This window comes from Cydia splendana, chromosome 20, assembly GCF_910591565.1.
Source record: "Cydia splendana chromosome 20, ilCydSple1.2, whole genome shotgun sequence".
NCBI lineage: Eukaryota > Metazoa > Arthropoda > Insecta > Lepidoptera > Tortricidae > Cydia > Cydia splendana.
The window spans coordinates 13,491,248-13,504,331 of NC_085979.1; the positions used below are offsets into that span (position 1 = coordinate 13,491,248).

Here is a 13,084-nt window from a genome sequence, read left to right on the forward strand (position 1 = left end):
GTGTGGAAAATGGTATTAGGTCCGTCACAATAGACCGACATAAAAGACTTTTTTTTCCAGGGTACTTCGGACATAAAAAGCAAAAGGTAAAGGTATAATTATACCTTTAAGGTAAGGAGTATCTTCGCGGCATTGGGGTTGGCCGCTCAAAGTAGGTATATACCAGATGGCGCCAGCATAGTTTGCCCTGTCAATCCCTAGAATTGTGTCAAACTTGTATTTTTTTATTTAAGTTTTTTGGCCTGGAGACAGGGGCAAGCTATGATGGCGCCATCTATGCAAACCTTTGACAGTTGCCAACCCTATTAGTTACGTTCTTTTACTCAGGGATAACATTTTGCAAATAGGTAAGGTAAGGCCTTATATTATACCTAAGAACGGATGTAAAGAGTAATGAAATAAATGCATTTGTATTTGTAAGTACTCAAAAACGGCTTAAACTTTACTTTTTTTCATATTTTGTGGACCCATGGTTCAAAAGTTTACAAGAACAGGTATAATTAACACTCAGCAGCAAATAATCAACCTAAAGGTTATTGAAACTATAAATAATATGCATCTCGACCGTCTATTATTTTATTAACAGTTTAAAATACTTCAACAATATTTTCCAGGAAGCTCTGAAGCGAAAAGTTTTCCTATTCAGTTACCGAAAATTTAAATAAACCCTACTACTTTACCTTAGAGTAGATTTTCATGTAGCATTCCAAGAAACTTAGCTGGTTTAAATTTGGACGTAATTACTTTACAAATACGATTCAAACTTACTTGAGCTGTCCATGGTTTTGTTCACATTTTAGGAACCTGGCTCATTCTAAATTAGACTGAATTAATTGTTGAATTCGAATTTCGTTAATAGTTGTCTGTATTTTTGTTCGTGGATGAAAGTAATTGAAACGGCGCACGGCAGCCATTTTGAATAATTGTACGGTCGACCACTTGTAGATGCATATAAATTGCGGAGCCTGGCGGGCCCGAGTGTTGTTTTAAACAATTCGGTGCAGCTTAGTTTGCGATTTCGGAACGTAAATACGTATGTTTTTATGGCCAGACGCGAATAAAGGAAAGCGGGTTGTAGTATAGTCAAGCATAAAAATATGGGTGTGGACAACTTACTCAAAAATATGTCTCATAGTTCTTAATTCGCTGACATAAGAGCATGGGACATATTTTTGAGTAAGAAATGTGCACCCATATTTTTACACTTGACTTTACCTATTTATTCTAAAATTAGTCTTTAAGTAAAGGTTGTTTCTGAAGCTTGTTTTTGTGTTTATACATAGAAGTAATTGGATGAAATTTAAATGGCAGTGTGACGTCACATATGTAGATACAGTCAACGAATTTAATTTCCTACCCATTTGGCAACTCGTCGCTAGAGACCTCATATATGAGGTCCGTATTTACTCATTTAGGTGGGTAGAGACCTCGTATATGAGGTCTCTAGCGACTTTCATGTTGATTGTCACTGTGACGAGGTGCCAAATGGGTAGGAAATTAAATTATTTTACTGTACATGTACTGTATCGTATGTTCTTTTATCAATTTCACTTCTAATAAATGCTTTTATCGCCAAATGTTCTATTTCTGTCTCTAGACAGTAATTTTACTACTCATATATGTAGATGATTATAACGAGCCTTACACAAGAGGATTATGTTCATATTTTATATCAGAGTTTTTATTCCGTAACAAATCATTATAGGTACCTAAACGAAATTATAGTCGTACGGTTTTAAAATGTCCTAATCCACTTGAGAGATTACCTGCCGATAAATGGCATTGTTATCTATTGTGAAACCAAACCGCTAATTACGTGTGCAAAATAAAAAACAACAACAAGAAAAGATTCCTTACAGATAACAACTTTACCGCTTAAAGAATCTCTTCTTCTTCCTCGCGTTATCCCGGCACTTTGCCACGGCTCATGGGAGTCTGAGGTCCGCTTGACAACTAGTCCCAGGAATTGACGTAGGCACTAGTTTTTACGAAAGCGACTGCCATCTGACCTTCCAACCCAGCGGGGGAAACTAGGCCTCATTGGGATTAGTCCGGTTTCCTCACGATGTTTTCCTTCACCGAAAAGCGACTGGTAAATATCAAATGATATTTCGTACATAAGTTCCGAAAAACTCATTGGTACGAGCCGGGGTTTGAACCCGCGACCTCCGGATCGCAAGTCGCACGCTCTTACCGTTAGGCCACCAGCGCTTTTTTTACCGCTTAAAGAATAGAGTCTGAATAGAGAGGGCCTTTTGGAATTTAGAGCCGTGGTCGCCCACGGTGTTTTGTTTCTTTCATGTTTAATTTCCAAAAGGTTCTATTCTACCTATATCGGTTTAACTTTCTCAAGATCTCACAAATAAGCCAACTAACATTAATTTTATTTAAGTCCATTATGGTCTCCTAAAAGTGTTCACTCAAAATGTCCCAAAAATCAAAAATTCCCTTGAATTTTGCAGTTTCACTAACCAAGCCATTTGGTTGGCTACAAGCAATATGGCGCCGCTTCCGGTGGCGGAAGTGGCGCGGCCACACCGGAAGTCAATTTGCAGCGGCGCGGACAGTGCCGATCGAGCTGGGATTAGGTTTACAGGGCTTGGTTTCAATATTTTTCCATTTGGTTTTAACGTGTTACTTATCCTACCCATGATCAGAGTATCGTGAAAAACTAAATTTCTTTATCTGCTTCTCCATCGCTCGAATATGCAAGAAGTATAGAGAGGCAGATAGAGTCAGACCGAGATAAGTCTGCAACGATTTTGGTAGCACACTCAGTGCAAGTGTAATTTTAAGCGTCAAACTTTTAAGAAATTATGACACTTGCACTGCGTGTGCTATCAAAATCGTTGCACTCTTACCTCGGTCTAACTCTAACGTTTTTCGATTTATCGATGTTAGTGCGTCTCTGGTATAGGTCTACTGTTCAAAGCGATTAAAAGTATATGTACTAAAGTTAGATTAAAAGATGTTTTAGAAAACTTCTATCTTCCTTTGCATTTTACTAGCAGTTCTTAACCTAGATTCTAGTTATTCGAGGAGTACTATCAAGGAAACTAAAGCGATAAAAGACGAATGTATTATTTAAAATTACATTATAAAATGTGTCTTAGAACGATTATTACTTCCTTTGCCATTTGAAGCAGTTCTTATCTTCGATTCTAGTTCTTAGAGGTACTTAAGAATTGAATTCATTTGATATGTTGGCGCTTTGACTGTTAATGGCTTCGAAGGAGCAAACTTCTGACTTTGAAGCTCTAAGTTCAACTTAAGTTCTATTAATGAGGGTACAGTGGAGCTTTACTTAGAGTGAAAGTTATATAGCGGATTTTAACTAAGTACTTATCGTTTGAAGGTTCTTTATATATCGGAAAAAATCGAAGATAACTGTAGATACAACGAGTACACCGAAATCTATAGTAGAACATGTATGTAGATTGCGAACTAAGAGTTGAAAGGCGCTCATTTTTGACAAGATATTTTAGTTCGAATTAGAATGGGTAGTTTTCACCTGAGTTAAACACTCTACTTTTCATTTCGAATACGAGTATAATAATATCAAGCACTTCTAGAGTTCTTTCTAATGAGCCAGCCTACGCTCTACACCCGATGTGTTTGTGTTTTTCGAGGTGCTCCGTTTGTTACCTTTCATGTGTTTTCATCGAAACTATAAAAGTAAAACCTCTGCATTTCAACTGAATCAGCTTCATTGCGTATTCATATAATTGCATTTATACGCAGTGAAGCCAATAGGGTATTTTCCTACTAGTCAAATCAGTTACTTTTTTAGAGCTGTCAAAACGATTTGCTAATATGGAATTTATATGCATCATTACATCGTGACGTCACGTCACTCACCTTTTTTTTATATTTCTATCCGAGTTATTAAATAGAACTTGTGTTTAAAAATATCTCCTATCTGTGTTTTTCTAATAATTATCTGGTGCTTTATTTCATGTATGGTTTAAAATAAGTTATTTTAATAGTACATTATTGTCGAGGCTCGGAAGTAGCTACTTGCAGGCTGAGGATTCGTTTTAAACGGACGACCTTGGGAGTCCGTTTAATTGAATCCGAAGCCAGCAAGTAGCCTTCCAGCCGAGTCATATATAGTGCTTTTCTCAAAAATGGTGCAAGAAATATAAATATCATAGAAATATTTTACAAAAGCAACTTTCTTACGTATATATTTTCACAGAAAAAAGTAGAAACAATTGAAAAAATTAGCTTTGACGCCTTTTTATTTTTTTAATAAAAAAATAGAAGTGTATTTTTCTGCCGAAAATACGCCAACCTATTTGAGACAGCTAAATAGTCGCGGTACTAATCATCTGTTTGGCTGTTTAATGGGCCTGTGCCTTCATTTGATATGGCCATTTCAACTTTTAAAAAGTTTGGAACTCGACAAATAATGGAATTTGTATGCAACATTGCAGTCCCAAAATCGAGACTGCAATGTTTTTAACTTTTTAATTTTTGACTGACCATAAACTACGCGCTTCGCAACCTATTTTTTAAACGGCAAAGTCGACTTTGCCGTCCATTTTTGAGAAAATACAGTATAATACCCTATTACATGTGTGTAAAAATGTGTAGGTATTTAACCCAGACAGTCCGGCCAGCACACCAAAAATACGAGTGGCTGATTTTACAATCCTTCACTGTAGGTACACAACCGTGTAAATTATCGGGTTACCCGGCACCCGGATATTTATCTCCGATCCGGGCAGAGGGCGCAATAACCGGCCAGCTTCGGTTTTTAAACTCGGCCATTTTACCTCAGCGATGGGGATAAATCTGCGGTGTCTGCGGAATGAGAGAGATTGTTTCCACAGTTTTTCTGGGAGTTAATTTATGAACTCCGCATAAAATGATGCCCAAATACAAACTTGAATATTTTCCTTCTCATTTTCGCTTACTTATTTTTTAAAGGAGCCTTCTTTTCAGCTGCCTAATTCTAGCAATTGACTAGATTGTACCCCGTTGCTGCGAGGCCTTACTTAAAGATAGTGGAATACTTGAAATAACAAATCATATATAATTTTACTATTTTATTAGGGGCTCTTCATGAATTACGTCATCTATTTTTGAACCCCCCCCCCCCCCTAAAATCATCCAAAATCATGCTTCGAATGACCCCGTTTTCTTCTACCTCATGCTACCATCATCCGATGTCCAGACCCCCCCCCCCCCCTAATTTGAAATGACGTAATTTATGAATAGCCCCTTATATCAAAGTCAAATTCAAATTCAAAATATACTTTATTCATGTAGGCCTAGCAACAAGCTCTTATGAATTGTAATTAATCTTCATCTAATTATCAGAGCAATTTATTGATGTTAATATTATTCCATAATAACATTGGATTATTTTACAGATCAAATTTAACACTAAGAATTTCACAAAAGGATCGTCAAACATGAAAAAATGTATAAAAAATAATAGTCTAGAATTTCTACAATAAAATCTAAATGTCAAAAATAACATAACAAAAGAAGTACCTACATATTTACTACGGAATATCCATTTCCTCATCAATAACCAAATATACCTTATAAATAAAATAATCATTTCGAATAACAATTAATCCCACGTTGTATTATCATTCATGTAGTCTTGTGTGGTATAATAAGCTTTAGAAATGAGTTTGCGCTTAGCATAATTCTTAAATTTATTAATAGATAATTCGGTAATATGGAAAATGAAAATGAAAATGAAAGTTTATTGGTAACAATGGTTACAAGTCTGTTTAGTTAAATAGTACATTTAGTATATATTTTTCACCTACATACACAAACATGGTAAGTTAGGATTTTTTAGACATCAGACAAATTTACAATTTGGAAATTCATTACGTATACATTTATATCATTATATTACATTCATTTTACTATGTATTTAAGATTCATTATTGTTTATGTATTACATTAAAATTTAACAATTTATCATTATATTATAAGCTAAGTGGCATGTCAAAAAATTCATTATAGTCGTAAAACATATTAGTAAGGAGCCACTTGTTTAATTTAGATTTAAAACCGGCGGTGGAAGTTGCATTTCTGACGCATTCCGGGAGGCGGTTAAATACTAATGGTCCGAGACAATAGACCGATTTCGCCGACTTCGCTAGTCTGTGACGCTCTGCTACTAATCTATCTGCGTATTTATTATTCTAATCGAAGGCGCGTGAGAGGTCACAGCAAATGATAGCCACGTGATGTCCCGCCTCGCGGGCGCGTAGCGCGCAGTGTGTCACTTCCCTTAGGTACCAAGTCTGTGGTCGATCGGCCCTGGCGATAAGCGTACTGTCTGTCCGATAGAACATTCCTAGTAAACCAAAAGGACAGCGACCTTTTGTTTAAGCCCACTTCAAGGCATTTGCTGAGAGCTGGTACTAAAGATATAGGACGGTACGATTTAGGGTCTTTTTTGTTGCCTTTACCTTTGTATAACGGGCAGACTTTAACTTTCTTCAGGCTGTCTGGGTATGATCCTAACCGTAAACAATTATTAAATAGCTGTGAGAGTACGAAGCTCAATACAGGGTTGGCTTGTTTTAGTAGATTTGCGGCTAAGCCGTACACGTCAGTGCTATTTTTTGCTGCTATGGATGATGATATAATTACATATATTAATTTCGCCCGGGGTGAAGGGAGATAGTCGCAATGAACAATCACTATATGACGTGCGGCGGGATATCGACGTTAGGCATAGCGCACGATCGGCGGCAGGTGCGCCGTACGTGGTGCCTGCATATATGAATTCTTCGTTCAGTGCATCGACAAGTTGTTGCTTTGACGCAAATGGGTTTCCGTCATGGTCGACGAGGAGGTCTGTAAAGTCAACACGCTCGCGAGGTGCTTTAGCTATCTCACTGTTTATGGCACGCCACATAGCTGTGCTTTTATTCAAACTGTTATGTATTGCGGAATTAAAGTATTCCGTGCGTTTTGTCTGCAATTTACGGTTGTAAGTGTTGAGTAGTTTGGTCGAAACGGTATTTAGGTGACTATTATCGGAATTAGTTTTGGTAATGGCAATTACATCGAACAGTACGGTTACCATCAGTTTGTCACTGACATAAACGCCGTCGAGAACGTAATTTACTTTCTATACATCTCGCTCGCACTCGCATATTAGTGCAAACGGGATGTATAGAAAGTAAATTACGTTCTCGACGGCGTTTATGTCAGTGACAAACTGATGGTAACCGTACAGTAGTATTTTCAAGTTAATGAGTTCGGAGTCTATCCACGGGTTTTTGTTGTGCTGTATCGTGACAGTTTTATACGGTAAGTGAATATCTATTAGGTTGGTGATAGTATTCAATATTCTAGAAGCAAAATGCTCGCACTCGCCTTGGTGTTTAGCGGCTAAATTATGCCAGTCTATGCTTTCTAGCGCGGTTAGAAACGAGTTTCTATTTTTATGGCTAAAAACGCGTTTTTTAACAGTAATGTATCGCGGCTCTGGGGTTGATCGCGGGACGACTAGACGCTGCGCCATATGGTCGCTGAGATTGGTGATAACGCAGGACGCGGACACACGGGCGTCTCTGATGTTAGAGTAAGCGTGGTCTAGCAATGTTGCACTATCGCCGTCTCTCCTGGTAACTTATTTTATGTATTGCTGGAAATGGTGAACAGAGAGAGTGTCAAGGAGATGTTTTTTAGTGGTGTTGTTATTGAGGAGGTCGATGTTAATATCACCCAATATAATGGCGGTTAGCTTCTCATCGTTTATTTTGGTAAGCAGGGTGTCGAATAGTTTCAGGTATTCGGAATAACTCGTTAAATTAGAGTGATATATTCCCACTAATAATAGGTTCTCGTCGAGTAAATGTATTTATTGCACATACGTCAAATATCTGCTCGCAGGATAATTTGCAATAGTCGGGTCGGTCTATGGCTTTAATGTGGGGTTTTGCGTAAATGCAACTTCCACCGCGCTCTATGTTTGTTCTACAAAAGTAGGATAATAAATCAAAGTTTGTTAATGTTACGGATTTAATTTCATGTTCACGCAAAAAATGTTCAGTTATAATTAATATGTCACATGTCAGATCGTCGCTTAATAATAGTTCTAATTGTTTAGTTTTACAATTTAAACCTCTAATATTTTGGTGACAAACCGTGAGGGTTGTAGTTTTCCGTGGCTGTGTGTCGCGCCGAGGTGCGCTGGATGTTATTGTCGGCGGCCGGTCGCTGGGCGCTAGCGGAGCGGGTGCGACGGCGGTGGGGGGCGCGCCCGGCGCGCCCGGCGCTGGTGAAAACCATTCGCTAACAACAATCCCGTGTGGCCATGTATCGGGGGACATCAATTCCTCAAACTTACTGCATGGGACGGTAATGGAAAACGACGCGTAATGCTGGTGTTTGAGGCGGAGTTTCTCCACTACGCAGTTTGTATAGCCGGTTTTCTTGGCAATATAAGTTTGGATGACATCCTGAGTTGTATCACTCCTAAAAAAGCATGCGTGGATTTTCTTGACACGCTCTGCCGTGTGCAAGTCGCTGTCTACCGGGCCGGTCCCGGTGACTGCGATACGCTTCGGGCTTAACTGCATCCGGCCTTTTTTATACGTCACTGTATGGTAGTTGTTTTTATCGGAATTCGTGAGAATAGTCGATTCGTCATTCAATACATCTACTCCCATGTTCGATGTTTCCAAATTGTCGGGGTCGGCCGTTTTAGTCGTTGTAGGTGGATTCGCTTGCGGTGATGACACATTGGTATTCGCAATCGTCGCCGGTCCGCTCACCTCGGGTGTTTCCGCGCCATCTAGTGTGCTTGATCCGCCCGCGCGCTCAGCGCTTGATTTTTTCGCTGCGCCGGCTGCTAGGTTCGCGGCGGCTTTCATGCGCGCTTGACGTATTGGCCGCTGCAGCGCTACCTGGGTCGGGGGTGTGCAATTGGTAATGGACTTGCGGTGCGCCGTTGCGGTACCCTCCGAATTCGCTTTTAGAACTTTTATCACATCACTTTGCTTTTTAATTAACTCACTTTGTTCGGTTATTTTCAATTCGAGTGCACTTCATTTATTCGACATTGCCGTCACTGTTAGTTGTAGCTCGCGAATTGCACATTCGAGCGCTTTTTGCGCCATCTAGATATTTTATTTTATTAAATTGCTTAGGACCGATCTGACGCGCGGGGCTGCTAGCTACCCACTCTATGGTTTGGAAGTTTATTATAAAATCTTACACAATTACCCATGAATGATTTTTTAATTTTATGGAGCCGAGTGAAGGGCACTGCGAGCTTATGTTTATTTCTAGTATTAATATTATGAATTTCACAATTTTTCCTAAAATTTACAATATTTTTATGTACATACAGAATATTCTCATAAATGTATTGACAGTGCACTGTCATTATGTCAATTTCCTTAAATTTATCTCTAAGTGAGTCTCTATGGTTTTGTATATTGCTCGAATAGCCCTCTTCTGCAAAACAAAAATGGTATTTATCTCTGAAGCACCACCCCACAGTAAAATACCATATGCCATAATGCTATGGAAGTAACTAAAATATACTAATCGAGCTGTTTTCACGTCAGTTAACTGACGGATTTTGCTCACTGCAAAAGCTGCAGAACTCAGTCTATTCGAAAGAGTAGCAATATGGGGACCCCACTGGAGTTTAGAATCTAAAGTTATACCAAGAAAAACTGTACTATCAACTAATTCCAATTCCTCATCCTTCACAATGACACTTGTTTGCACATGCCTTACGTTACTACTAGTGACAAACTTAATACATTTAGTCTTTTTCTCATTTAACAATAAATTATTAACATTGAACTAATTTACTACTTTTGAAATAGCATTGTTTACATAATTGTGAGCTTGTTGCTGTCGTTGGACTTTGAAAATAAGTGAGGTGTTGTCTGCAAACAATACTATATCATGGTGGGTCTTAACAAGGAATGGCAAGTCATTTATGTAGATAAGGAACAGGAAAGGCCCCAATATTGATCCCTGTGGTACACCCATAGAGACCAATGCCCCAGGTGATCGCTGTCCATTCACATCGACCCTTTGTATTCTACCATTTAAGTAGGACTTAAGTAAATTCAGTGCCGATCCTCTAACTCCATAATAATGAAGTTTCCTGATTAATGTTTCATGACAAACGCAGTCGAAGGCATATCCTCGATTTAAATATTGTAATTTGGCTATAACAACCCAACACAGAATAGGGACTATATAGGTATTACCCTAATTAAAAGGGTTGCTACGTGGATCTCATTGTTATACAAACTTTCTTGCGTTCACTTTTCCTTCAACCCTTTTCCGAAACTATTTGGTGCCCATAGTAAATTCGGACTTGTTCTTGTTTCAGTCGAAAACATGTCCGTAATGAAAAGGCTAGCCAAATAATATTGGTATTCAATCATCAATCTTACTGGCCAATTCGAGTTTTAGATATTAGATCTGATTCCGAAACGATACTGATCTGGTAGTGTCAATGAGTCATTCTTCGCCCAAAAACGTCACTTTTGACACTGACAAATCAGTATCGCATCGGAATCTAATCGCATAACTATAACTCGAATTGGCCCGTTAGAGTTCGCCAGCCTGGAGCCTTCAAGTTGGAAGTGGGAATAAATAACGAATAAATCAATAATACTCGTATTATGTTAATACCACATCTGCGCTCTCGACGTCTGTTTCTTTCCGCATAAACAGGTAAATAAAATAACAACTAGACTTCGACCTGCTAAGTTTAACACATTCAGGGCCAAGAACCCGATAGTCGGGTACACTGTTCGTAGCGACTACGCGCTCCATACGGCGAAAACGTTGCTACGCGCTACGAGCGTAACCCGTAGCACTTAGTGGTAATGAATGTGTTAAAGCTTCCTTTCTACTAAGGCATTTATTTATTTATTCGTATGGCATTTACAGAGATTACAATCAATGCTATTGGTTGATTCCCGCATGTCTTCTCTCATCTCCGCTCGTCTCCGGCTCAGTGGAAAGACAGCCTAAAGTATGGCTTTGTTATCCATTGTTATTACCAAGAAATTTAAGTCGATGCAAATTTAGCGTGGTCAATGTGGTCAGATTCTAATTATAAATTACGAGTATCTAAATATTTTATAAATTTCCAAAACTAGAATCTAAATTAACCTTCGAGCAACACCGGCTTCCGACACGTCGGAAGGGAGGGGCCCAAGCGATATCTCACCGTACAAATCTTTCTGCCATTTTTTGCGGGAGGAAAGGTGCACACAGTCGCACTTCTCACACACTTACATAAAAAATCCAATCTGTAATGACGACACAAATATATAGAAAATGACACCCTACACCTACACAGACAAATCTTGCACACCTCGATCTGTTTTTGTGTACGGACGAGTCACAAGTGTCACAACACGCACACTAACACATTTTCGGGCTATGCTCCCGATCCTGTCTTCACTGATTCTAGGCAATTTGTATCTTATGGGAGACTACACTAAATATGCCACAAAAAAAACCGGGCAAGTGCGAGTCGGACTCGCGCACGAAGGGTTCCGTACCATAATGCAAAAAAAAAAAAAACGAAAAAAAAGCAAAAAAAAAAAACGGTCACCCATCCAAGTACTGACCACTCCCGACGTTGCTTAACTTTGGTAAAAAATCACGTTTGTTGTATGGGAGCCCCATTTAAATCTTTATTTTATTCTGTTTTTAGTATTTGTTGTTATAGCGGCAACAGAAATACATCATCTGTGAAAATTTCAACTGTCTAGCTATCACGGTTCGTGAGATACAGCCTGGTGACAGACGGACGGACGGACGGACGGACGGACGGACGGACAGCGAAGTCTTAGTAATAGGGTCCCGTTTTACCCTTTGGGTACGGAACCCTAAAAAGCAACCAATCGCAATTAAAAAAAAACTATTTATGAACGCAGATGAAATACCAAACTCGTTTTCCGGTTAACCGTGTTGTGTAACTGCGTGTACCCGGGCGGGTGATTTATCCAGACGAAGGTGGAATTGATGGCCACCGGCGGCCATCCGGGTACTCGGGTTACCCGGGCGTGACGCTTAAATCAAAAGGGGTCACGTTAAACATGACCATGAAAGTTTAGGGTAACATATGATTTCAAAATGGAAATTTATATTTTTCATGACAGTTTTACCGTAGTATGGCGCGAATTTAATTTAATTGCTAAATAATGGAATGACTTATGTGCCGTAGTCTGTACCTATTTCATGATTAATATTTTATAGGGCTCTCTATTGTTTCCCATAAAGTTTTAAGTCATAATGTATTGTGTCCGAATTTTCGTTAGTCATAATTTATTTTTTTCTCAGAAACGCGTAACTTTTCAGGATTGCCATAAAACAAACCTAACCTAACCTATCTAGAGGATAACCTTACGAAAATTCTGAAAAGTTAACAGTTTCAGAATTATGACTAATTATAATCTAACAATCATTACATTATGACTAATAATTATGTCAAACAAAGGGATCCGATTTTATAGGCTTATCAAGGGGCTTAACTATGCTAGATTAAATAAAAAATCATAGAATTTCACTAAATTTATATGCGCCAGCTACAGATACGTCTGAAGTCGGTGCCAAGGTTTGCTTTTATGTAAAGGTTAAATTTATTTTTGAAGTGAAAACTTCTTTAGCGGCGTTGTGCACTTTTTGAGGTGGGGAAAAATGTTAAACTCGAGACGGCGTAAGACGTAATCCTCTCTCTCTACCGCGCGGCGAAAATGTATGCCTGAGCCTGCTGTTTCGTTTAGGCGGCGGAGGGCGCTTGCGTGACGTCACGTGTGACGGACAATGTCAATGTGTTTTTCATTTTTGATTTAAATGCCATCTAGCGAGTTTCCCTCAAACTGGTATTAATATAACTGTAGTACTCACAGTGATGTGCTTAGGGGTTTCAAGTAATGCGACGATATAACGCTAGATGGCGTTAACCTCAATTATACATAGTGCTGCAGACATTTTGCACTAGATGGCGCTGTTATTAATATTTTGAGTTGCAATGTCGTTGAGTTTTCACTTCTGCCGGCACTCCCGGAGTGCAACCCGTTGTTTTTTTCATTGTGAGTTAGGTTTAAGT

At 38.9% G+C, this 13,084-nt stretch overlaps 1 protein-coding gene and 1 long non-coding RNA gene across 4 annotated transcripts in view; one reads left to right on the forward strand and one right to left on the reverse strand.

Annotated features, from left to right (window-relative positions):
• LOC134800592 (uncharacterized) overlaps nt 1-13,084 on the forward strand; it is a 165,365-nt gene that overhangs the window by 31,331 nt on the left and 120,950 nt on the right. The window lies entirely within an intron of this gene.
• The window catches only part of LOC134800535 (inactive dipeptidyl peptidase 10), a 460,887-nt gene that overhangs the window by 31,268 nt on the left and 416,535 nt on the right, over nt 1-13,084 (reverse strand). The gene's annotated exons all lie outside the window — the stretch shown is intronic.